The sequence below is a fragment of the Corythoichthys intestinalis genome, chromosome 17, assembly GCF_030265065.1.
Source record: "Corythoichthys intestinalis isolate RoL2023-P3 chromosome 17, ASM3026506v1, whole genome shotgun sequence".
Classification (NCBI taxonomy): Eukaryota; Metazoa; Chordata; class Actinopteri; order Syngnathiformes; family Syngnathidae; genus Corythoichthys; species Corythoichthys intestinalis.
The window spans coordinates 24,311,554-24,336,182 of NC_080411.1; the positions used below are offsets into that span (position 1 = coordinate 24,311,554).

The 24,629-nt window shown below is 38.1% G+C and overlaps 1 protein-coding gene across 3 annotated transcripts in view; it reads left to right on the forward strand.

Annotated features, from left to right (window-relative positions):
• Positions 1–24,629, forward strand: part of si:dkey-247m21.3 (5-hydroxytryptamine receptor 4) — a 99,278-nt gene that overhangs the window by 56,751 nt on the left and 17,898 nt on the right. The window lies entirely within an intron of this gene.

Genomic DNA, 24,629 nt, shown 5'->3' on the forward strand with positions numbered 1-24,629 from the left:
AATTACAGTTCACACATACAAAATAAGGAAACACATCTATATTAAACACGTGTAAACATTAGCATTGCTACATTGGCACTAACGGGGAAGAAAAGACGACCTACTTTAGCCTGCTATAAAACTTTGGCAGTCTTCTCCAAAACGCGAACTTAAAAGGTGACACTTCAAACATGAAAAATCTCTGGTCAACAGCATTTGCAAACGAAAAAATGAAAAGAAAAAAAGTCTATTGGTGACACCACAAGCAATAATGATAAGTGCTTTTTGCGGAGTATAAAGTTGTTAGCGGTTTAGCGAACATCCTTCCGGTGAACATTTCAAAATAAAAGCACGTCACGTTCGTCATATACACGATTTCTGGAGTAATTCTGAAGTATGTGGGATTAATACGATAATATGTAAATACTATAATACTAAAGAATTTAGATTCTACACTAAGAATAGCTCTAAAATGACACCCCTCTTAAAAAAGATGACTGGCAATGAATATTCTAATTATTATTATAATACTATTATATATAGTAGTATACTATAATAATAATGCTAGATTTTTTTTAAAGAATTGTTTTGAATAATGTTGGAAAGGTGAAGTCAGTATTCTGAATCTGTTTACATTCCATGTTTTCGCACTAGTAAATGCGATAAGTGAAGCATGCACAATATATCGTTTGAACATCTGCATCACACTGTGCAGATGCGCAATAGTCACATTGCAGGACATGCAATTTTTTTTTTCCCCCAACATTTCAACTTTTGTTTTACCTCATAAACGCAGCAAGTGTGCAGATCCTGTATTAAACTGCGTTATATAAATTAGGGCCGATGGCGGCATTTTTCAGACCATCGGAATTGGGTGAAAAGGATAGGGTTTTTATTTAAAAACAACATAAATTCATGTTTTTCTGCTTCATGCTCATACACCGCCACAGCGTCTCGCTCTCCCTCCTGCTAGGCAGAGTGACCAAACTGTTTTTCTTGCTCAACAGTGCAGCTATTCCAAATGGAGCTATCCAAGTTATTTGGTGAAAATGTTCTCATTTTAATATCGCAAACTCCCCAATAATCGCAATGACTGTTTTTTCCAGTATCGTTAAAAAAAAAAAAAAATTCTTAGTCGACTAATCGTAAAAATAGTCGGCTGACGAATTGGGAGAAAATTAGTCGTTTGGGACAGCCCTACCGAAACATATTTCCTCCTCAACCTTCTCACCTTTTTAACCCCTGACCCATTTTCATGCCTGGCTAATAATGGGGAGCGATCGGAGACGCTTTTGACAAGCAGAGACGTTTTGACCGAAGTGATCCGAGAGCCAAAGACCTGGATGACAAAGTTTATAGCCTTCGATGACCAGACAAGTGATGTCAGTCAAGTAAGCATGCTTAACATGATGGTACAGTGGTTAGATGATAATGTCAACATACACCAAACCATACTCCACTCTAGCTATTATCTTATTTTAAAAAAAAATCTAAGTGAACTTGACGCACTGGCAGATAATTTCATGCATTTCCAATAGATTTACACTGAAAACAAGGGATATTTCCTTAATTTTCGGACTATAAACCACTACTTTTTTTCCCTCATTTTGAATCCCACGGCTTATTTGTTGATATATTTGGGTTAATAGGTAACACTTTATTTGACAGCGGCATCATATGATGCCATAAGACCATTATAATTATGACATGAATATGACACAATTATGGGCATTAACGAATGCTTATGACAAATGTCATTAAGTATCATTCGGCAAATTATGTCACCAAACCTCCATTTATGTCCAGCTCGGATCTTTTACATCTATTCGAAAGTGAGATAATTTGCCGGATTACACAAAATGACATCTGTCATAAGCATTCATTGAAGCTCATGGCAGTATCATGTCATAATTATGATGGTCTTATGATAGTTTATGGCGCCACTTTCAAATAAAGTGTTACCAAATACCATAACTAGCAATTAATGAAACAACGAGAAAAGTAATTGAAGACGGAAATAGCGCAGAACCTGAATGTTGATTGGTATTTACTTCTGTAGCACTGCAATGCATGCTAGGAGGCATGTTGGATGAAAACAGTGTGTACAGCAGGTGGCAGCAGAGGTTGGCCGTTTCCCCCAAGGGAGCAGTGATGGCAAATGACGTTTCTTCAAGGAATGAATGGTGGTTTATTTTGTCTTATGACAGTCTTATGATGCCGCTGTCAAATTAAGTGTTCCCGATTAATATCTTTTGGTATAAATATCCTGCAATACAGGGAGGACAGCAGCGGCTTGTTGTCCAATGCGACTATCAATGAACAAATGCCATTTTCGGGTCAAATTTAGTGGGTGTTGGCTTACATTCAAGTGCACCTTATAGTGCGAAAATTATGGTCACTACTTTAAAGGACGTGTGTTTTTGCACCATAGTAATTGGTATATATGTTAAGAATGGTTTACTTTTAAAGGCATTTTTGTGAAACTTAGGGATTTACTCTGTAAGTAATTGTTGCCAAAAGCTTACCATTACACATTCTCATACAATCTTTCATTGTTTAGATTTTGGAATGTACAATTTGTTCACATTTGATGTGGAAAAAGTAGCAATAAACTCTATTTTTGCACAGTAACATTTGCTCTTGTGTATACTTTAAATTTTTACATATATCTTTTAATAGAATTATTGGCTTGACATTATCGGTTATGGGCTGGAAAGAGGTAGAAATTATCGGTTATCGGTTTCGGTTGAAATAGGATTATCGCTAATTTCTTCCATACTTTTTTTTTTTGTCGATCCTACAAACTAGTATGAATTTGGCCTGCCTAAGCCCATTTTAAGATATTTTCTCACCTTCAGCTACAATTTTTTTCCTTTGTAATATCACAGTACAGTCGACTTATGCATTTTTGAAGATGTTATTTTTTCCAACTAGAAACTGCAATTTCTGGAGAAATTACAATGGGGCTTTGCTGCAGTAGATAAAGATCTATAAGGTCACTTCCTGTGGATTAGGGGACATTTCAGGGACACTGTTGAAATAAGGTCACTTCCTGTTGATAATTTTGACGTACATGGCCGTTAGTGGCATTGACATGCATAGTTGTCAATGGCATCAACTTACTTGGGCGCCGGTTGAGTGTCAGTGGACTGTAATGGTAAGTAAATCGCCAAAAATCAAGACCACGCATTTTTCTGCCATTGAAAATGAATGTGAAATTTGGACGTACATAACTGTCAATGGTATGGACGTGCATGGCTGGCAGTGGCATCAAATTACCTGTGTGCCAGTTGAAACTCAATGGAGTGTAATGGTAAGTGTATGGTCAAAAATCAAAACCATACATGTTTTTCTGCCATTGAAAATGAATGGGAAATTTGGACGTACATGGCCGTCAATGTCATGGATGTGCATGGCTTCCAATGGCACTGACTTACATGGGCCCCGTTGAATGTCAATGGGCTGTAATCATAAGTTTTTGGTCAAAAATCTCAAACACGTATGTTTTCCTGCCATTTTAAAAGAGGGTGAAATGTTTGCCGTTTAAATAATGTGATTTGGTCAAAAATTATAGGACTAGATACATTTTGAAAAAGTCCCCAAAAAACCTGCATTTTCCAGGCAAACGGAAAATTTGGGGGGGATCACATAGACTATATTATTATATATACTGTATATGGTGGAAAACACAGACAAGACTGAAACTGTTCTTGCAACCCTCTTTAAAAGAAACTGCTGTATTTTAAGCCAAAACCACTGTTGTGTTTGATAGAAAAATATGTCTATATGCTGCCATAGCAGATTTATGGCGCATTAAGCCCCCAAACTATTTTTGATATGTCCATTTTACCCTGGAAACCCCCGTTTACAGACATCGCGCAACCACTTTTGTTTCAACCCAGCCATAAAACAAAGGTAACAAAGGTAATTAATGATATTATTCAAAATTTCTGTCATTTTTAGCTTAGAATCATTAATTGATGTGTAATATTTCGTTTTTTTTTTTTTTTTTTTTTTAAAGATTTTTTTAAAAATTTCACTCGCATATTTTTTTTTTTTTTTGTTACCGTCACATTTTCTCTGATATGTTAGATGATAAATAATTGATCCAAAAAAAGAAAAATTGAAAAAAAAACGTTAAAAAGTGTAAATATATGAAAAAGAAAATCTTGACCACTCCTGGATGTCTGCGATTTCTGCATCGCGACTCTTGTTGTATTACCATATTTCCCCCATAAAATCCCCCAAAAATCCAGCTGTGGCCATTCATAGCTGTGTCTTGACACTCAGTTGCCACATTTACATGGAGCCAAATATTCCAATTACAATCGGTTTAGATGTTCAAATCGAATAAATGTGTTCCATATAAACACCTCATTCGGAATGAACAGGCCCAAACCGAATGGAATTTCATTCCGATTCACAGGGGTGGAATATTCCTTTTCCCAAACCGATTAGAAGTAAAATTATATCATGTAAACAGGGAAGCGGAATGGTGTCTGGTTGCGTTCTTTCTGCACATGCTCCGTACTGACGTGGTGACGTCACTTGTTGACGTAAGTAACGTCACTTGCAACATGGCTTCCAAGCACACGCACAGCGCACCTAATTGGAGTCCGGCGGAAAGTTTATATCCATGAATCCCTCCACCAGTCCACACAACTTTTTAAATGAACGGCGTGTCATTCTGAAGTGTTGTTTCCACTCGAAAAGTTAAAACAGCAGCTGATCTGACGATCGATCTCCATGTTTTGCAACGTGACGCTTTGTTTTGATTAATCTGCGCATGTCGGACGGCAGTTGTCAAACGTCCTTTCGGAATAAAGGCAGACACATGTAAACGCTGGATCGGAATAGATGAAGTGACATGTAAACAGCTGATCTGAAATTTCCATTCGAAATTATTTGAATCGGTATGAATAAAAGTCAGCATGTAAACGTGGCTAGTGATACATGCTACATGGAGTTTTTGGATCGAAACAAGGTAAGTACGCAATAATATCTTGTTAAAGTCATTGCGTCTGTAATTCTGCTCTCGCGGGCTCTCACCTTCAGATAGGGTTTTGCTGTTTAAATGTTTTTTTTTTTTTTTTAAATGCCCTCCTGTTCAAAAAATTTCTTCCACCAGAAAATTGAGATTTTAAGCTTTTCAATGATGCATCACTCATGCATATCGGACAATTTCAAAATTTGGCCAAATTGGGGGTCTAAGAGCAGAACTTCAAGTCACCTGAGTGTTTTCCGCCATATATATATATTATGAAGTCTATGTGGGTCATTTTAAAAAATTCCCTGCGTCGCACAAAATTTCCGGTCATTTTGATATTCGAATGGTGCCGGTTGGTGAAACGGGTTGGGCTGTGCGGCGTGGCGCGCCGAAGAAACGCCATTCCAAATTTAAAAAAAAAAAAAAAAAAAAAAAAGCAATTTTACTATATGGGCGTTTGCAAAGCCCCATGTAATTATGGGGAAAAACAACACACTGCAAATTTATAACGTCTTAATCAGGTTATTTTTCTTAAATCTAGTCAAATAATTTTCTCCATCATGTAACAGATTAATGCTTCAGATTATTTCATTTACATTAAGTAAATATTATTTGTTCTTATTAAACCCATACATCTAAAAGTTGTTAATTTTTCACCTAAATCAAGAAAAAAATGCTTTCAAACAGTGTTTGAATATGCATTGAATATGAATTTTAAAATTTCGGACATTTCAAAGCCTTTTTAAGATTAATTATATTTAAATGCTTAAAATAAGTTAAAATAAGTCTGTTAAGCGTATTTTCAGCTAGCTATTTTTCTTATTTCAAGAAATCTAAAACTTTTACCTTGAGCCTGTCCTGTCATGCAAAATAGTTTTAAACAATATATGATGCAGTGTTTTAAGAGGCAAGACATGTTTTAGGGTTTAAAATGTCATGAATAAGATTTTCAGGCTGGATTTTCATTGAATTGAATTATCCTGTTCCTGGGATTTAAGTTGAAGCAAAAGGCTTACAGTGGCCAATACAGATCGGAATCACAGAGCATCAGACGACGGTAGATTAAATTAAAATGCAACAGCGGCCAAACGGGGTCACTTCTCATCCCAAATGTTATTAGCAGGTGTCACACTTCTTTCATTACCCTCTTCGGCAGAAGCACACAATATGATCTGTGTGTTCCAAGTTTTTGCTGTTTATTCACATGAAGACATAGACACCGCTCTTTTTGCCCTCTGGAGTTGGCGACGTATTGAGCCGTGAAGGATTTGCTCTATAATTTGTCAAAACAGAATTATGGGCGCCATGCCCCAATTATATCGTTGAGAGTGTCGTCCATTTGACTAAATAAACACCACGCCTTAAAAGTTGTCTCCTTCTCACCTTACAAGAAACACCTAATCGGGTAATGATGGGTTATGGTGGGCATTCTAAAAACCCAGTCGAACAGATAAACGCCTCTTTCCAGTAAGGACTTTTTGGGCTGTGGAGTATGTTAGTTACAAAATGTGTTTTCTGCACAGCTCGTCAACCATCTATGTCGAGTGTTTTGCTGCAGGACTTGCCTCTTGAATGAATAAATGAATGAATGAATGCTTTATTTTGGACATTTGCCAGAAGAAAATAAAAAGAATGAAAGAAAAAGCAAGTAAAAATCAGACAATACTAATGAGACACTTAACAACAACAATAGTCAAGACTATAACATTTATGATAATAATAATAATGAAATGAATTCAGTATGCCCAAAAGGGAGTAGAATGAAGCATTTGCTTATTATGTTCATAATTTGAAGACTTATAAAATTACAGAATATAGTCCACTTTTAAACGAATATATCCTTGTTGGTTGCTACAGTCAGAAGTGTTTGGATTTGTTGAGCCAATTACATATTAACCACAATATAAGTTTATGAAATAAAAACAGTTTCAAGATTGGCTATAGACCCCGCTCACCAACGTCGCACAATGACGTGTCGCTGTATCCGGCCACCATATTGTCCGTCATTGTTTATCTGTATTCTCAATGGTTTCAATTTGTCATGCAATTTATAGTGCAATTTATGGAAGCCCCGGTGCTTCCAGACGCTGTAAACTCATTGGATGCGTTGCATAAAAGGCGTTATGTGAAAAAGCTTCAGTCTCTCCATTCGCCAGATCCATATTTGATGTCTAAATCGATATTTTTCGACCCACTGTCTTCGCCTTCTCTGCCTGACATCTGCTACCCTGATATCTACAACTATCTTGTCCACAGAAACTCAGCCTATTCTCATGAAACTTGGAAAAACTTTAAGAGCAGCACTCTAAGCAACATTACCCCGTGTGACCCTTTACTTCCAATTTTCTAAAATGGCGACAATCAATAAAAAAAAAAAAAAGTTGACTGCGATGGCTGACGCTTCAAGGATAGGTGGATATTGGACTATTTCTTCAATAAAAAACGCAACAACTGTGTCTGCCTCATTTGAAAAGAGACAGTTGCTGTTTTCAAAGAGTTCGATGTGAGGCGATATTACCAAACAAGACACGCTGACATATACGACAACATTACACAGAAAATACGCAGCGAGAAATTACAGCAATTTGAAGCTAGTTTAATTTCACAGCAGCAGTATTTCGCAAGAGCACGAGAGTCAAAAGAGAACGCCACAAAGGCGAGATTGTTGAAATTATGAATTAAAAAAAAAATAATAATAAAGCAAATGTGACACAGAGAAGGGCTTGCTAAAATTTGTTTAAATATATTGTTCTACGTAAATTAGCCAAGGTAGCCCCCCACATTTTTACCACACCAAATCTGGCCCCCTTTGCAAAACGTTTGGACACCCCTGTTTAACTGATGATCCGTAGACGAGGCCAGCTTCTTTTACTTGGTACCAGCTAAACATTATTCAAAAAATAATGATGGTGGAAGAAATAAGCTTCTTGAATTTGAAACTGTATGTTGGCGGCGATTAGCCTCGCAATGATCTTAATTGTGGTTGTCAGCCCAAAACCCTTCTAAATATATATGAAATGCATCTTACCAGATATAAAATGACTACTACATAATCTGTGGTGATCGTTGGGTGCCCAGTTTTCTCGTCGAATTGCAGCAGTCCATCTCGCTCTCCTCTCCGGGTCTCTCGGAAAACGGTAGAACTTCAAGTCTCTCCGTCTGTCTTCTCTGTTACTGCAACCAACCGCCACACGCGCCTTCACCATTTTGATTATTAATGTTAACAAGCAGAAAAACACGCCATAATAGGAGGAATTTACGAAGCGGTAATGCGTAAACACGACGAGCTGACGGACAATATGGCGCGGAGGCGTGGTTGTGACGTCATGTGAGTGGGGTCTATAGATTTGGAAGGCCGATAACCTTTGGATTGATGTGTAAGCATCAAATTTCCAATATAATTACAAAATTGGTCATGACGTTCTATCAATGCGAAATTCCGTGTAAAATTTCCAAAAGGCCACATGGTTGAGACCAGTGTTGTCACTAACACGTTACTAAGTAACACATTATTTTAATCTGATTACTTTCTTTCATAACGAGCAATAAAACGCGTTCATTTTTCCAAACTACTAATCTAATTAGTTTCTTTAGTGTCTGTGCGTTACTATTTTGTTATTGCCTCATAATGTATGTGGCATGAAGAATATTGTAGTAAAATATGTACGAAGAGCATTTTGAATTGAAAATGTTAGAAAGGTTCCCACTACGCATTCGTTTCCATGGTAACCGCTCAGTTACTTCCTGTTTTGGTCTCGAGTCACACAAGCTAAGTGTTTTGGGACTGAGAAAGGCCTCAGGATCGCGAGTGCACATTCGAGCCGAGTTTAGCCACCTGTTGAGATGTGCGAGGAAATGTTGATCTGTGTGCGTCCATTAATGTACGTGAGTATTTTTCCTTCATTCCGGAGGGTTCCAGCGATAGGTTAGAGTCACTAGCTTTGCCTTTGCAACGGAGGGTAGTCATCGCTCCCGCTCGTACTCGTCATCGGCGAGCATTCTTTACATCATATTCATGTTGCACATTTATGCCTTGAGGTGATGTGTTTGTTTAGCACCTTTGGGATGTGTTTTAAGTCCGATTGAGTGTAAAGTGCATAGTTGCCACAACGTTTTGAGGCCAAATTGACCGCGTGTGTGTACGGCGTACTTCCGGGTTCTGCGCGTATTCGCGCCCGCCCCAACCTTTGTGTTTATTGCATTTGTGTGTTGTTGATTATTGTGCTGTCAATTTGCATTGTTTTAAATTGGCACTGATATGTTGTGAACTCTAGCCCGAAGCTCTGAATTTTTTACATTAGTGGGGGTTAATTAGTCGGTGGAGTTGATTTCAACAAATGCAGTTTGTCAGGTATTTGTTATTTTCAGGGCTCCGGAGTGGTTAAGCCAGCGCGTGTCAATGGTGGTTGGAATCAACTCCATTAACTAATTAAACCCCCGCTAACTTGAAGATGAAACCTTATGTGAAAAATTCTGATCTTCCCCTTTAAATTAAATTATCTAAAAGTCAATTACATGCGATTACATTTTTCTGTCGTCATTCTTATGTTGAGGAAGCAAAGGGAGACAAATTGGTAAAAAGTAACCGATAAATTACCTTTAAAGCATATTGATAATAAAGTAATCAGTAAAGTTGTTTTTTTTGGCATAATCAGTAGTCAGTAATTAAATTACTTTTTCAAGTAATCTGTGACAACACTGGTTGAGACTCATTTACTGAACTATTGTTAGTTCTAAATAAATTTAAAAAAAAAAACATTTTCAAAACAAAAAGAAATGGATGGCTGTATCTCAACAATACAACTCAAATGTAAAATGTGTTCCTACACTGCAGTGCTGTATACTGTTATTACAAGGAGTCCCTAATGTAAAGGTAAAATTATCGTGATTGCATGATTGCACCCAATTTAACGGCCCAATGATAAGTACATAAATCCCTGAAACACTGGCTGTATTTGGCTTCATATTTAACTAACCTAAGAGAATGAAAATGTCTAATATTTTTTTCATTTTTCCATTCAGTTATCAAATGTCGTGAAACATCTGTCCATCATTTGTGCTGGTATGTAACTTTACAACACACCCGCACACACTCCCTCGAACACACACAGTTTGAGCCGCAATGATTGAGCGACTTCATTGAGAGTTCCTGCTTGAAAATAAGCAAATATGACACATAGGGGACTTTGTGTCCCAGAAACCCAGAAAAGGCTTCTGAAGAGGCTGCAGGACACTAGCGTTAGTATGCACTTTGTAGTTTGAACACACATGCACACACATTAATTATTATTTGTTACCAAGAGAATTAAGCCTGTGGTCATTTCATTCAGATTATTTATTTCTATCATCGCTTTCACATCTTCTGAAACATCGAAGAAATCAATTCATTGACTACATTATTGTTATTATCTCATATCCCCTCAACGTCATCACTCAAATCGTTTAAATTTTTTTCTTCCCCTGCAGGTGTCCATTGATATAACTAAACTATAGCCTAAACAACACAACCATTTGTTTATCAAATTCTCCTTATCTCACTCGAAATCACAACCAAACCCATTAATGTCTTCATCTTTAGTATTACTTCTAAGCAATTCCAACAACTTTGCAAATAGAGGGCACACCTAGTGTGAAACAAAATCGAATATACATCGCAGGCCCAGCCAAAATATGGAATAAAATGGGACTTATTGTCTAGAATATACATTTTGTACTTACAGTGGGGCAAATAAGTATTTAGTCAACCACTAATTGTGCAAGTTCTCCCACTTGAAAATATTAGAGAGGCCTGTAATTGTCAACATGGTTAAACCTCAACCATGAGAGTTGTGGGAAATGGGAAAAATGTGGGAAAAAAAAAAAACAGAAAATCACAGTTTGATTTTTAAACAATTTATTTGCAAATCATGGTGGAAAATAAGTATTTGAAAAAGTCCAAAAGTTCATCTCAGTATTTTGTTATGTACCCTTTGTTGGCAATAACGGAAACCAAACGCAGGCAGATCTCCTCTAGAGCAGTGATGTTTTGAGGCTGTCATTGGGAAACACCGACTTTCAACTCCCTCCACAGATTTTCTATGGGGTTGAGATCTGGAGACTGGCTAGGCCACTCCAGGACCTTGAAATGCTTCTTACGAAGCCATTCCTTTGTAGCCCTGGCTGTGTGTTTGGGGTCATTGTCATGCTGAAAGACCCAGCCACGTCTCATCTTCAATGCCCTTGCTGACGGAAGGAGATTTTCACTCAAAATGGTACATGGCCCCATTCATTCTTTCCTTTACACAGATCAGTCGTCCTGGTCCCTTTGCAGAAAAACAGCCCCAAAGCATGTGTTTCCACCTCCATGCTTCACAGTGGGTATGGTGTTCTTCGGATGCAATTCAGTATCCTTCCTCCTCCAAACACGAGAACCTGTGTTTCTACCAAAATGTTCTATTTTGGTTTCATCTGACCATAACGCATTCTCCCAGTCCTCTTCTGGATCATCCAAATGCTCTCTAGCGAACCGCAGACGGGCCTGGACGTGTACTTTCTTCAGCAGGGGGACACGTCTGGCAGTGCAGGATTTGAGTCCCTGGCGGGGCATCGTGTTACTGATAGTAGCCTTTGTTACTGTGGCCCCAGCTCTCCGTAGGTCATTCACTAGGTCCCCCCATGTGGTTCCGGGATTTTTGCTCCCCATTCTTGTTATCATTTTGACGCCACGGAGTGAGGAGGGAATTGAAAGTCCGTGTTGCCCAACGACAGCCCCAAAACATCACTGCTCTAGAGGAGATCTGCATGGAAGAATGGGCCAAAATACCAGCAACAGTGTGTGAAAAGCTTGTGAAGGGTTACAGAAAACGTTTGGCCCCCGTTATTGCCAACAAAGGGGACATAACAAAGTATTGAGATGAACGTTTGGTATAGACCAAATACTTATTTTCCACCATGATTTGCAAATAAATTCTTTAAAAATCAAACAATGGGATTTTCTGGGGGGTTTTCCCACATTCTGTCTCTCATGGTTGAGGTTTACCCATGTTGACAATTACAGGCCTCTCTAATATTTTCAAGTGGAGAAATTGCACAATTAGTGGTTGACTAAATAGTTTTTTGCCCCACTGTATAAGTACCAGTACAATGGACCTATATAACTGGATACCCTGTGACTGCAAACCAGACCTTTCCTGCAAAATCTTATGGGATAGTCTCCAGATCACCTTATACCTTATGCTATGGTATGGTATGGTATGGTATGGTATGGTATGGTATGGTATGGTATGGTATGGTATGGTATGGTATGGTATGGTATGGAAAATGGATAAAATTTATGTCAGGGGTGGCGGACCGGCAGGCAAGGACCAAGGAGATTGGACCCAAGAGCATAGAAGCAGGGGGCCCAGGCAAGGTGGTGGTAACTCAAAATGTGTTAAGATCGAAAAGTCCAAAGACAAGGTACAAACAAAAGGCGGATCCAAAAACACAAAGTCAAACAAAGTGTCAGCGTAAGAAACCAATTTACTGGGAACAAACGTGACATGGACGTTGACATTGACAACCACGCAACAAGGAATGAACAAACACTCGGAGCTAAAATACACAGACTTGGGGTAACGAGACGAGTAACAGGCAGGTGCACGAGAGGAAGCCGAATGGTAGACACACAAGGGGATAGGCTACAACACGTGAAATCAGTAGGCTATCAGAAAGACGAGAGGCCGTTTACGTGGTGACGATCCGAGAATATGACACATTTCATGTTTTCATTTACGGTGGTATCTCTATATACGAAGTTAATTTGTTCCAGGACCTTGTTTGCAAGTCGAAATGGTCGTATGTCGAGCAGGAGTTTCCCATAACAACACATTATAATCCCATTAATTAATTAAAAAATGCTGATACTATTGCAAATAGCAATTACACAGAGCAAAACAAATAAATTATGAATAAAAATCGGAATAATAATATAATAGTAATAATAATACTTGCAATAATTAGGGCTGTCAAATTTATCGTGTAAAAGGGCGGTAATTAGTTTTTTAAATTAATCACGTCAAAATATTTGACGCAATTAACACAGGCAAGGAATGACCCGTTCATGCGTTGCCTCGAACAGTTTACATTGACGCCGTTTTAGCACAGTGGGAGTGAAAAGGCAGAGAAATGCGAGTGGACGCAGGAGTTCAATGACGATCAGACCTTTTTCTTAACATGCTGTATTGAATACAACGCAAAACATCTTGTATACCATTTGCAGCCACCTCTGATATTCATGGTTGCCTAACTTCACATTATGCATTTGGACAGAGCAGGAGAGGATCTTTTTCTTAACATGCTTAATTGAACACAACGCAGACCATATTGTATACCATTTGCAGCAACTACTGACAGTCATGGTTGCACAACTTCCCAGCATACATTTGGTCAGAGCCGGAGACCATTTTATTTTGAACACGCTTAATTGAACATAACGCAGATCATACTGTATACCATTTGCAGCCACTACTGACAGTCATGGTTGCACAACTTCCCAGCATGCATTTGGGCAGAACAGTTAAGTCGCTACAGTATCATTTAGCGAAAGCACAACAAAAATAATTTTTTCTATCTCACAAAAACAATATTGTTCACAAAAACAAAAGCGCTCAATGCAAAGAGAACTGGCATTCCCAATCAAAATAGTTATGCAAAATACACATCAAACTTACTCAGACTTTGACTTGGCTAGATCTCTAATTAATTTAAAACTGGCCATTGACACAGTGTGGTGTATTTTCAATCACTACTTTACTTATATTTCCATTCCAACAATAATTTACAGGAAAATATGGCATATTTTAGAGGTGGTTTGAATTGCGATTAATTACGATTAATTAATTTTAAGCTGTGATTAACTCGATTAAAATTTTTAATCGTTTGACAGCCCTAGTAATAATTAGGGCTGTCAAACGATTAAAATTTTTAATCGAGTTAATTACAGCTTAAAAATTAATTAATCGTAATTAATCGCAATTAATCGCAATTCAAACCATCTATAAAATATGCCATATTTTTTGGTAAATTATTGTTGGAATGGAAAGATAAGACAAGATGGATATATACATTCAACATACGGTACATAAGGACTGTATTTGTTTATTATAACAATAAATCAACAAGATGGCATTAACATTATTAACATTCTGTTAAAGTGATCCATGGATAGAAAGGCTTGTAGTTCTTAAAAGATGAATATTAGTACAAGTTGACAAGAATTACAAGAAATGTTATATTAAAACGCCTCAATGTTTTCGTTTTAATAAAATTTGTAACATTTTCAATCAAAAAATAAACTAGTAGCCCTATTCTGTCCTCAATGTGTGTGAGTACACAAATTGACAGATAGCGAACATAAGTTCCAAAGAGAAATCAGACGGTGTGGCAAAGTTGCATGGGCTTTACTGACGTCATCTCTTTTTGACAGGAGCACGTTTCTTGTATTTTTGTAAAACTGAAAATAACAAGGCAATGTGTCAATAACTTGCATAAATCACAAAATAACATAAAATGTACACACAAGTGTCCATTTGAGCAGTAGCACTAGCCAATTAGCTCACAAGCATCTAACAATGTAACTGCATTTCACCATATATGTGAACAAATTCAAATACACATCATCAATAACTATCTAATGCTCATGAATATAAACAAAGGAGGAATATAACTCACAAGCGATGCATGTATTAGACACAAACAGTGTGATGGGGCTATGAGAACTGCCACTGAATACTGGATGCGGACGTTAGCTGGTCTGAATAGCACTGTCTATTAGTGTGAGTTCGCGTCGACATATAATCACGTCAGAAAAGCGCGCCGAAACCCAAATAATCAGCTGCACTGAATCGCCAGCAGAGGGCGACATTACGCCACATAACATATGCAAGTCACACCCAAGCGCCAGCAGAGGGCGGAAAAACTCCATAAAACACAATTAACAAGTTGGCCTTTCACTGTACTGACATTTAAATCTGTCTGAGCGGGCCTAGTGCGTTAATTGCGTCAAATATTTTAACGTGATTAATTTAAAAAATTAATTAACGCCCGTTAACGCGATAATTTTGACAGCCCTAGTAATAATGTAACGAATGGGGTTCTAATGTGGCAGTGGTGTTTTGCGTGGTGTACCTGAACGCACCGTGTGTCTGACTTGACAGAGGGAGGGAGGACGTGGACTTTTTACTTTCACTTTGTTCAGCTGGGACGGACAATAAGCATGTTGTGTTGCTCTGTTCTGAAATAAATGATTAAAAACCTGATGAAGCTGGCGATTTTTTGGCGATGTTACCACAAAAGTAATTGTCACCTTAACTTATAAAGACTGGCGGCCGGAGGTCGGAGGAGGACCGTTGAGATTCTAGACATTCTACGGCTGTATTGTTACGTCAGTTCACGGATGCACCCACCATGCTCATATTTTTGCATCATTTCCAGCTTCATTTCAATGGTAAGCCTCACATTTTTCCTTTTTTTTCGCCACCTGCGCTAACATTCTTGGAACCCATGTTGATTTCTCTCACACGAAAATGTGCTGCGCGTCAGTCTTGCGGGAAAACAAAGTAAGTGCGGCGCTGTCATAAATCGTCATATTTCGAGCATGTCGTCAAATGTAGAAACAAATGGAGAGTCAAATTTTACGTTGGATGTCGAAAAGATCATGTGTCAAAGCGATCGTATGTCGAGGTACCACTGTACATGGTTCCGTCTCCATTCAAACGATGTCGAAATTCCACGTGAAAACAATGTAGAATTCATGGGGACAGTGCAGTTTTGCAAGGCAACAGCCAATGATGCACTTTTTTGACAACAACCTCCTCAGACCAAAAGACAACCGATACGTTCGATTTTCAAAACGTCACCATTTTGGTATATCTAAGCCACCGTAGTTTCCTCTGGATTTCCACTTGATTTCCCCTGCCATGAGAGCGTGCAACCTTAAAAAACAAGAACAGCAAATTTTGCCCAGCCAGGTTTGGACAAAAATTGCATAACGCCATGAGTACATGTATTAGCTCATAATGTACTTAAGTATAGTTGTATATGGAAGGATTGCAGTGGAACGTCAAATAAAACATGCAGCCTTGAAACGTTTAACACTTCCTCATTTACTTCGTTTGCACACTTTCATGTACAACACAACAACAAACAGTAATATAGCGCCACATCTGGCTGAGTGTATATTGCACTATATCATAAGTATGAAAGTATATGTGTGTGTTTGTGTCTGTCTGTCTCGCTGCGCATGTGGCTCTTTATACAATAACATATTTTAGCCAAATGCCTAGGTCTACATTCGAAAATTGAATCTATATGCACATTGTTCATTGGCCAATTAATGTGTTTGACCTGACATCTTTTGTAAAGATCAACCTAATGGATCATTGTATTTGTTACCTTCACTGGGGTGCATATTTGTGTTTGTTTAGACAAGGTGATTTTCACCTTGCATATTGTTATTTTTGAGTGACAGTTTCGCAATCAATAATTAATAATTCAAATCAATAATTTATAGGGCTGTCAAGTGATTAAAATTTTTAATCGAGTTAATCACAGCTTAAAAATTAATCGTAATTAATCGCAATTCAAACCATCTATAAAATATGCCATATTTTTCTGTAAATTACTGTATTGTTGGAATGGAAAGATAAGACACAAGATGGATATATACATTCAACATACTGTACATAAGTACTGCATTTGTTTTTTATAACAATAAATCAACAAGATGGCATTAACATTAACATTCTGTTAAAACGATCCATAGATAGAAAGACATGTAGTTCTTAAAAGATAAATCTTAGTACAAGTTCTAGAAATTTGGTATTAAAAAATGTTTTCGTTTTAATCAAATTTGTAAAATTTTCAGTCAAAAAATAAACTAGTAGCTTGCCATTGTTGATGTCAATAATTACACGATGCTCAGGTGCTGAAACCAATAAAATCAGTAGCACCCAAGCGCCAGTAGAGGGCGACAAAACACAAAAAAACAAGTAACAAGTGGACATGACACTCTGCTGTCATTTTAATTTGTTTGAGCGGGGCATGTGTGTTAATTGCGTCAAATATTTTAACGTGATTAATTTTAAAAATTAATTACCGCCCGTTAACGCGATCATTTTGACAGCCCTAATAATTTATGTAAGTAAGATCAGAGAGAAATGTGACAGCACATCACCCTGAGCATGGCCGCCTACCTACTTCACCTGACTGACTTGATTGACTGGCTGGCTAGCTGGTTGGCAGAGTGACTTGCTGAAAGACTATTTGGTTTAGAGACTGACTGAATATTTTTTCTCATGTTTGATTTTGTTTCAAATGGTATATGCACTTTCTTCTTCCATTATCGCATTAATTAAGAACAGAGCTGGAGTCTGTTGTATAAAGAAAATGCTCTTAAGCCCAAGGAGTTGTTCTGTGTGTATTAATAAGTTAAATTCACTGGCACTTTCAGTTCTAATGAAGAAAAAATAAGTTTAAATATAAGACATTCCAAATACCTCATTTGTCTTTTTTTTTTCTTGCTAAGAAATCGTAATTGATATCGGAAGTTCGGGTTTAAGAGAAAATATCGGGATATTCTTGTTAGGCAAAATTAAACAGCCCTAATACCTGTCCACTTGACGCAATGGCGTTCACACGTTTTTTACTTTGCTTCAAAGGCATAAAAACATGAACATAAAATATATTTAAATGAAAAATATTTTCTAAACACTAAATTAAAGCTGACGTTCCGCCATGTTTGCTGTTTTGAATGTTTAATGGCGGCAACTGCACGCATGACCCAAGTGACCTGTGCGAGTTGTGACGTCATCCGAGCAAGAGTGTTCCATTCATATAAATCGCGATCAAATCGTTCCACTTTGGAAGCCGGAATCAAAAGTTTGCGTCTTTGCCTTCTGTTTTCGCCGTCACCGTATAAAGGCGAGGTCATTCTGCAATCATTGCATCTTGACTGTCGCAGCGTCATCATGTAAACGGCCCTTTAAGCGCAAACTAGAAAGAACCAAACAGAAATTGTACTGTGAGAAGTAGCAATCTATACAAAAATCATAGGCTGAGACATCTGTTCGCCCACGTGCTTTTGCAGCCAATTTTTTTTTTCCTTTTTCAGACCAGCGGTCCATTTCTAATAAGGATGACCTACTTCGACCAAATAGTCAATAACAGTGTCCTATGAGATGTATCAGTAAAGACTTCAATTCGGTGATGTGAGTGATCACATGTGAGTGAGGTTGCAGTTGTTATTTTGTCTTTGTTAGCTTTGTAAAAATATAACCAAGCATCAATTTAAATTAAAAAAAAAAAATTGTAAGTTAAGTTGTGGCGGTTGAAAGTGTAACGTTTGATATGAATCTGTGTTTTAAGCAGTTATTGGTCAACCATTTTAATATATTATTTGATTTGTGAAGCTATGCGTTTTTGGTTTAAGTACCAATCACACACACATACTGACTGTAGAATGCATTTGTAGAGGTTTCTTTTCTATGACGTGGCCAATGTAAAGCCTAAAGTCCCTGTTGGTCTGTCCAACATTGTTTCTTGAATTGAGAGCTGTCCAAGTCATTCTTCTGTATGTTCTATTTTTGTCATACGCGCGTGTGTGGGCCCATGAAAAGGAAAATCTGGATACGGTTACTTCATCCATCCAAGACTAAAATCTACGAAAAATGTACAGTACGTTATATTAATACAAGGGCTGAACGATATTGGACAAACTCAGATTGCAAATTTTGGGGGGTTTGCAATATACACTCACCGGCCACTTCATTAGGTACACCTGTCCAACTGCTCGTTAACACTTAATTTCTAATCAGCCAATCACATGGTGGCAACTCAGTGCATTTAGGCATGTAGACATGGTTTAAGACAATCTCCTGCAGTTCAAACCGAGCATCAGTATGGGGAAGAAAGGTGATTTCAGTGACTTTGAACGTGGCATGGTTGTTGGTGCAAGAAGGGCTGGTCTGAGTATTTCAGAAACTGCTGATCTACTGGGATTTTCACGCACAGCCATCTCTAAGGTTTACAGAGAAGGTCCGAAAAAGAAAAAATATCCAGTGAGCGGCAGTTCTGTGGGCGGAAATGCCTCGTTGATGCCAGAGGTCAGAGGAGAATGGCCAGACTGGTTTGAGCTGATAGAAAGGCAACAGTGACTCAAATAGCCACCCGTTACAACCAAGGTAGGCAGAAGAGCATCTCTGAATGCACAGTACGTCGATTTTTGAGGCAGATGGGCTACAGCAGCAGAAGACCACGCCGGGTGCCACTCCTTTCAGCTCAGAACAGGAAACTGAAGCTACATTTTGCACAAGCTCATCGAAATTGGACAATAGAAGATTGGAAAAACGTTGCCTGGTCAGAATGGTAGGGTCAGAATTTGGCGTCAACAACATGAAAGCATGGATCCATCCTGCCTTGTATCAACATTTCAGGCTGGTGGTGGTGGTGTAATGGTGTGGGGAATATTTTCTTGGCACTCTTTGGGCCCCTTGGTACCAATTGAGCATTACCTATACCTGAGTATTGTTGCTGACCATGTCCATCCCTTTATGACCACAATGTACCCAACTTCTGAAGGCTACTTTCAGCAGGAATGCGCCATGTCATAAAGCTGGAATCATCTCAGACTGGTTTCTTGAACATGACAATGAGTTCACTGTACTCAAATGGCCTCCACAGTCACCAATTCTCTATCCAATAGAGCATCTTTGGGATGTGGTGGAACGGGAGATTCATATCATGGATGTGCAGCTGACAAATCTGCACCGACTGTGTGATGCCATCATGTCAATATGGACCAAATTCTCTGAGGAAAGCTTCCAGCACCTTGTTGAATCTATGCCACGAAGAATTGAGGCAGTTCTGAAGGCAAAAGGGGGTCCAACCCGTTACTGCGCATGGTGTACCTAATAAAGTGGCCGGTGAGTGTATATTGCAATATCAAAACTAGAAGAATTTTCACTAGATGTCTTAAATAGCTCTGTTTGGGAAGACTTTGGTTGACCACCATGTTTTTGTATTAGTGTACAGGAGTGTATTCAGCATGTTATTAGATTGTTTTCCCTGAGTTTCCCCGTTTTTTCTTATTTATCCTTGTATTCTTATTAGAGGTGCAAAAATTAATCCATTAAACGTAAAATTGATCGATTAACAAAAATAATCGACAACTATTTTGATAACCAATTAATCGTTTAGGACCTTCTTTACCTTAAACTTGTCTAAATTCTTGAAATGATAACATACATATAACTTATCAGTAGGGTTGGGTATTTTTTTAATTTGAACGGCTACGGTTCAGATTCCACGCTTCGATTCCGGCTCCAAACGATTCTCGATTCCGATTCTTTTAATAGGCAGTGTATAAAAAATTGCATAGTTTATATTAAATTCTTAACTTCTTGATTAGTTTTTAAATTATATGAACTTTCAATCAACTATGAATTTATCACAGGGCTATTTTTATATAAATATCAGTCTTTGAACTTGAATATGATGAAGTTTCTTTCCACAGGAGTCCACTTGCACGAAGATGTTATTTTTCAAAAGCTCACGGAGAAAACATTTACACATATTTTCATACATGTACCCTTGCTGGGAGTTACGATGAAGCATTAGTATAAATTCTTCTATTGATTATGATTTCATGTACAGTAGATGCGGCAAAATAATAAGGTTTCCTTACTTGTAAAACTGATTCTGTTGTGTTTACGGACACATGCAATGTTTATGTTGTGACAATACTCATTAGGCCAGTGAGTGGCGCTATACGAGTATGTACGTCTTATGCTTAGAAGAAGAGATGAGAGAATCTGGGTAGGATGCTATGTGATGTTTGCATTTGCTCACTGCTACGAGTTCATCAAAAAAGTAATCGAATGCTTCATGTGGCTACTTCTTTCTAAACAAGCAACACAACAGATTCTAACACAAAAGATGTTTTTAATACTATTGATTTTAACAGAGGCAGCAACGTGCTACGTAAAGTACGTAGCTGCTTATATAGCTACATTAGCCCGATGTAACAATACGACTTATTCTCATACTACTCCATCCATCTATCATCTACCACTTAATCCGGGGTCGGGTCGCGGGGGCAGCAGAAGACAGATGTAGTTTATTGTTTTACTTACCTGGTTCTGACTGATTAGAGGACCTGCGCAGCATGTCAAATATGCGGCGCTTGTATTCCATTAAGCCCGAGGTGTTTAATGATATTGGTCATGCAGCCACCTTTGCATAATATACTAGTAGTTGTGTTGCAAATGTTGCACTGAGCTGACTGGTCATAAGTCTTTGTGAAGTTGAGTCAAACTTTTGAGCGCCGCAGCACTGTGTCCATGGTTGAAATGAAGTTGCAATGCACAAACACACGCTTTATGTGGCTTCTATTTTTTTTTCTATCGATGGTCACGGCACCGAAACATGGAATCGAAATTAAAAAATTCGAACAGTTCCGGGAGCATCGGAGTGTTAGTCCCGGATCCCATCGATGCTCGATGCCCAATCTTACTTATTAGTTGTAAATATTATCAGATATCTTCATTATATTGTTGATAAGTAATGTAGGACATGAACAAAAATCTGCTTTCACTTTGGAAAACAACAATTCACATTTTTGCCAATTTTCAGACATCTTACTGTCTCAAATAGCTTCTTAATAAGGCTGCAACAACTAATCAATTAAAATCGATTAATAGGTTGCCGACAAATTTGAAATTTGATACAGTTGTAGACAGTGTTGTTAATAACGGCGTTACAATATAACGGCGTTACTAACGGCGTTATTTTTTTCGTTAATGAGTAATCTAATTAATTACTTTTCTCATCTTGGCAACGCCGTTACCGTTACTGAGGCGGGAAAGGCGTGCGTTACTATGCGTTACTAAGTTGGTTGAATAAAAAAAAGTCTGAGAGAAACGGACTCACGGGGACGAGAGCAGAGCAGGAGTGGGGAAGACGCCGTTGCAACCGCGATGCTAGATGGCTCCAATAATACCTGACTGCAGCCATAGCCGACAAACTACGCCCACATGACACGGTAGATATCATATTATAGAACTAGATGCAGATGACAGACACTGCTGCATTGCCAACATGTTTTAAGGACTACATGCGTTTGTAAACAGCCGCCATCTTAAAGCAGTACACCTCTCAGGAAGGCCCTGATGTAGAGATCCTTCCTAGCGAACCTAAGTAATTTTTTTTTATCTAAAATGCTCCTAAATCGGCAAAATCTTAACTTAAATCTATCTTTAAATGATGAAACAGTTTTAAAACTTACACATGTTTAAAGTAGACAGAAGGGAACTAATGCAATAACGGGAGAAATTTTAACAACTTTAACGATTGATTCACAACTTTAAATGACTTCCACACATAGCAAAGGTTACTAGCTAGTTATCGCAATACCCTTGTGTCTAGTTAAGTGGAGGGTAAAGAATTGGGCTTGGGCCAATTGTCCCCCAAACCCTTTAAGCTTCACATTGTGTGACCTGTTTTTTTTTTTTTTTTTTGGAGAAAAAAAAAATCCCTAGTTACTTTGCCAAGTAACTAATTACTCTTACATTCAGGTAACTGAGTTACTAACGCAATTACTTTTCTGGGAGAAGTAATTTGTAACTGTAATTAATTACCTTTTTAAAGTAAAATTAACAACACTGCATGGCACTAAATGCGTTAGTAGACAGCCGCCATCTTAAAGCAGTAGACTTTTTAGGACGGCTCTGTTGTAGACAACCTTCCTAGCGAACCTAGGTAACTTTTTATCTAAAATACTTCTAAATCGGCAAAATCTTGACTTGAATCTATCTTTAAATGATGAAACAGTTTTAAAACTTTCATATGTCGAAAGTAGAGAGAAGGGAACAAATGCAATAATGGGAGCAATTTTAACAACTTTTAACAGTTGATTCAGGGTAAAGGGTAAAGAATTGGGCTCAGGCCAATTGTACCAAAAACCTTCACAAAAAACTTCACATAGTGTGGCCAATGTTTTTTTTTTTTTTTTTTTTTTTGAGGGAAAAAAAAAAGTAATTATCACCAATTACTTTGCCAAGTAACTAATTACTCTTACATTCAGGTAATTGAGTTACTAACGCAATTACTTTTTGGGAGAAGTAATTTGTAACTATAATTAATTACTTTTTTTCAGTAAGATTAACAACACTGGTTGTAGATTACAGTTAAGTCAGGAAGCTGTAATAAAATATTTTTGAAGCAAATAGTCATCTATAGTATTTTGTCTTCATTCATACTTACAACATGCCTAAAACAGATTTAAGGTAAATTATGAAGGTAATTGAAAAAGTGACATTTATCTGATTAATCGATAATTTTTTTAATTAATTGTTCAATTACCGTAATTTTCAGATTATAAAGCGCACCTGATTATAAGACGCCACCCATTAAATTTGACACGAAGACGGCATTTGTTCATAGATAAGCCGCACTGGACTATAAGCCACAACTGTCCTCACTGTATTATGGGATTTTTACACCAGGGGTTGCGTTAACCGAATATTTTCCGTCGTTGACCGGTTTTTTAAAACAGTGACGGAAAAAACTGAAGTCCATCCGTCATTTTGACAGGTTGCAATTCCCACCCCAGACCACAGGATGGCGAGTGAGCATATTAATAAGCTATTGTCTCTCTTGATGCATGACGTCGCTCGCCTTACTCGGAAAAATGTCCGAACTAGCATTCAGGTGTAGCAAACACGGAAACGTTAGGAAGCTTTGGAGAGCATTGTCTAAGGCTACGTTCATTCTACAGGTCTTAATGGACCATTTCAAATCCGATCTGGGTCATTTTTTTATGTGGTTCAAATTCGATCTGGGCCACATTTTTCCAGACTGTCGCGGCGGTCTGTACCGTCCAGTGTCCCAAATCCGATTTCAGTTGTGCATTATTAGCACCTAGCTTGCAGTGAACACGGCTTTTGGGGAAGGGCCGGGCTTGACAACAGTCATAAAAAAATTAAAATGGGTTGAGGATAAGCATGAGAATGATCGGTTTTCTCTCTGCTCTATGTGAGCTATATTTCAACATTTCCTACACGGCCGAGAGTCGGGAGAGGGGTCTGGCTGAAGCCCGTCTTGGAGAGTCAGGGCAAACTGCCCGTATGTGTGTGTGACATGCACGGACAGTGCGTGCATGCTATCGATCCATATAAACTGAGAATATAAGCCTAAACGGGGATTATTTATGTCTGGTATTTGTGTCCTCCTTTTGAAAAGCAAAATATGATAGCCCTGGAATGACGGATTACTTGTCATTTGTTTTGATGCTTCTGCGCACCGGCGCGTGTCGGACTGCGAATTAGAGCGCATGCGTAATACTTGAATGGTCTCAATGGACAAAGGCAGTCTGAACGGGCACGCCAAAAAAACGGATATGACAAAAAAAATCGGATTTGTGCATTAAGACCTGTAGTATGAACGTAGCCTAATTGAATGAGCAGGGACAAACAGCTTGGAGTCAGAAGTACGTGCGCTATTCTCAAACCTGAATGCACCCCGAGTCTTGGATGACAAATCAACAGAGCAGAGAGTAGACACAACATGGCTGGTAGTTTCTTCAATTTTTTCAGAGTTGAGTAAGTAACGCACCACTTTTGACCAACACTGCTATTGAGTATGTCATTAT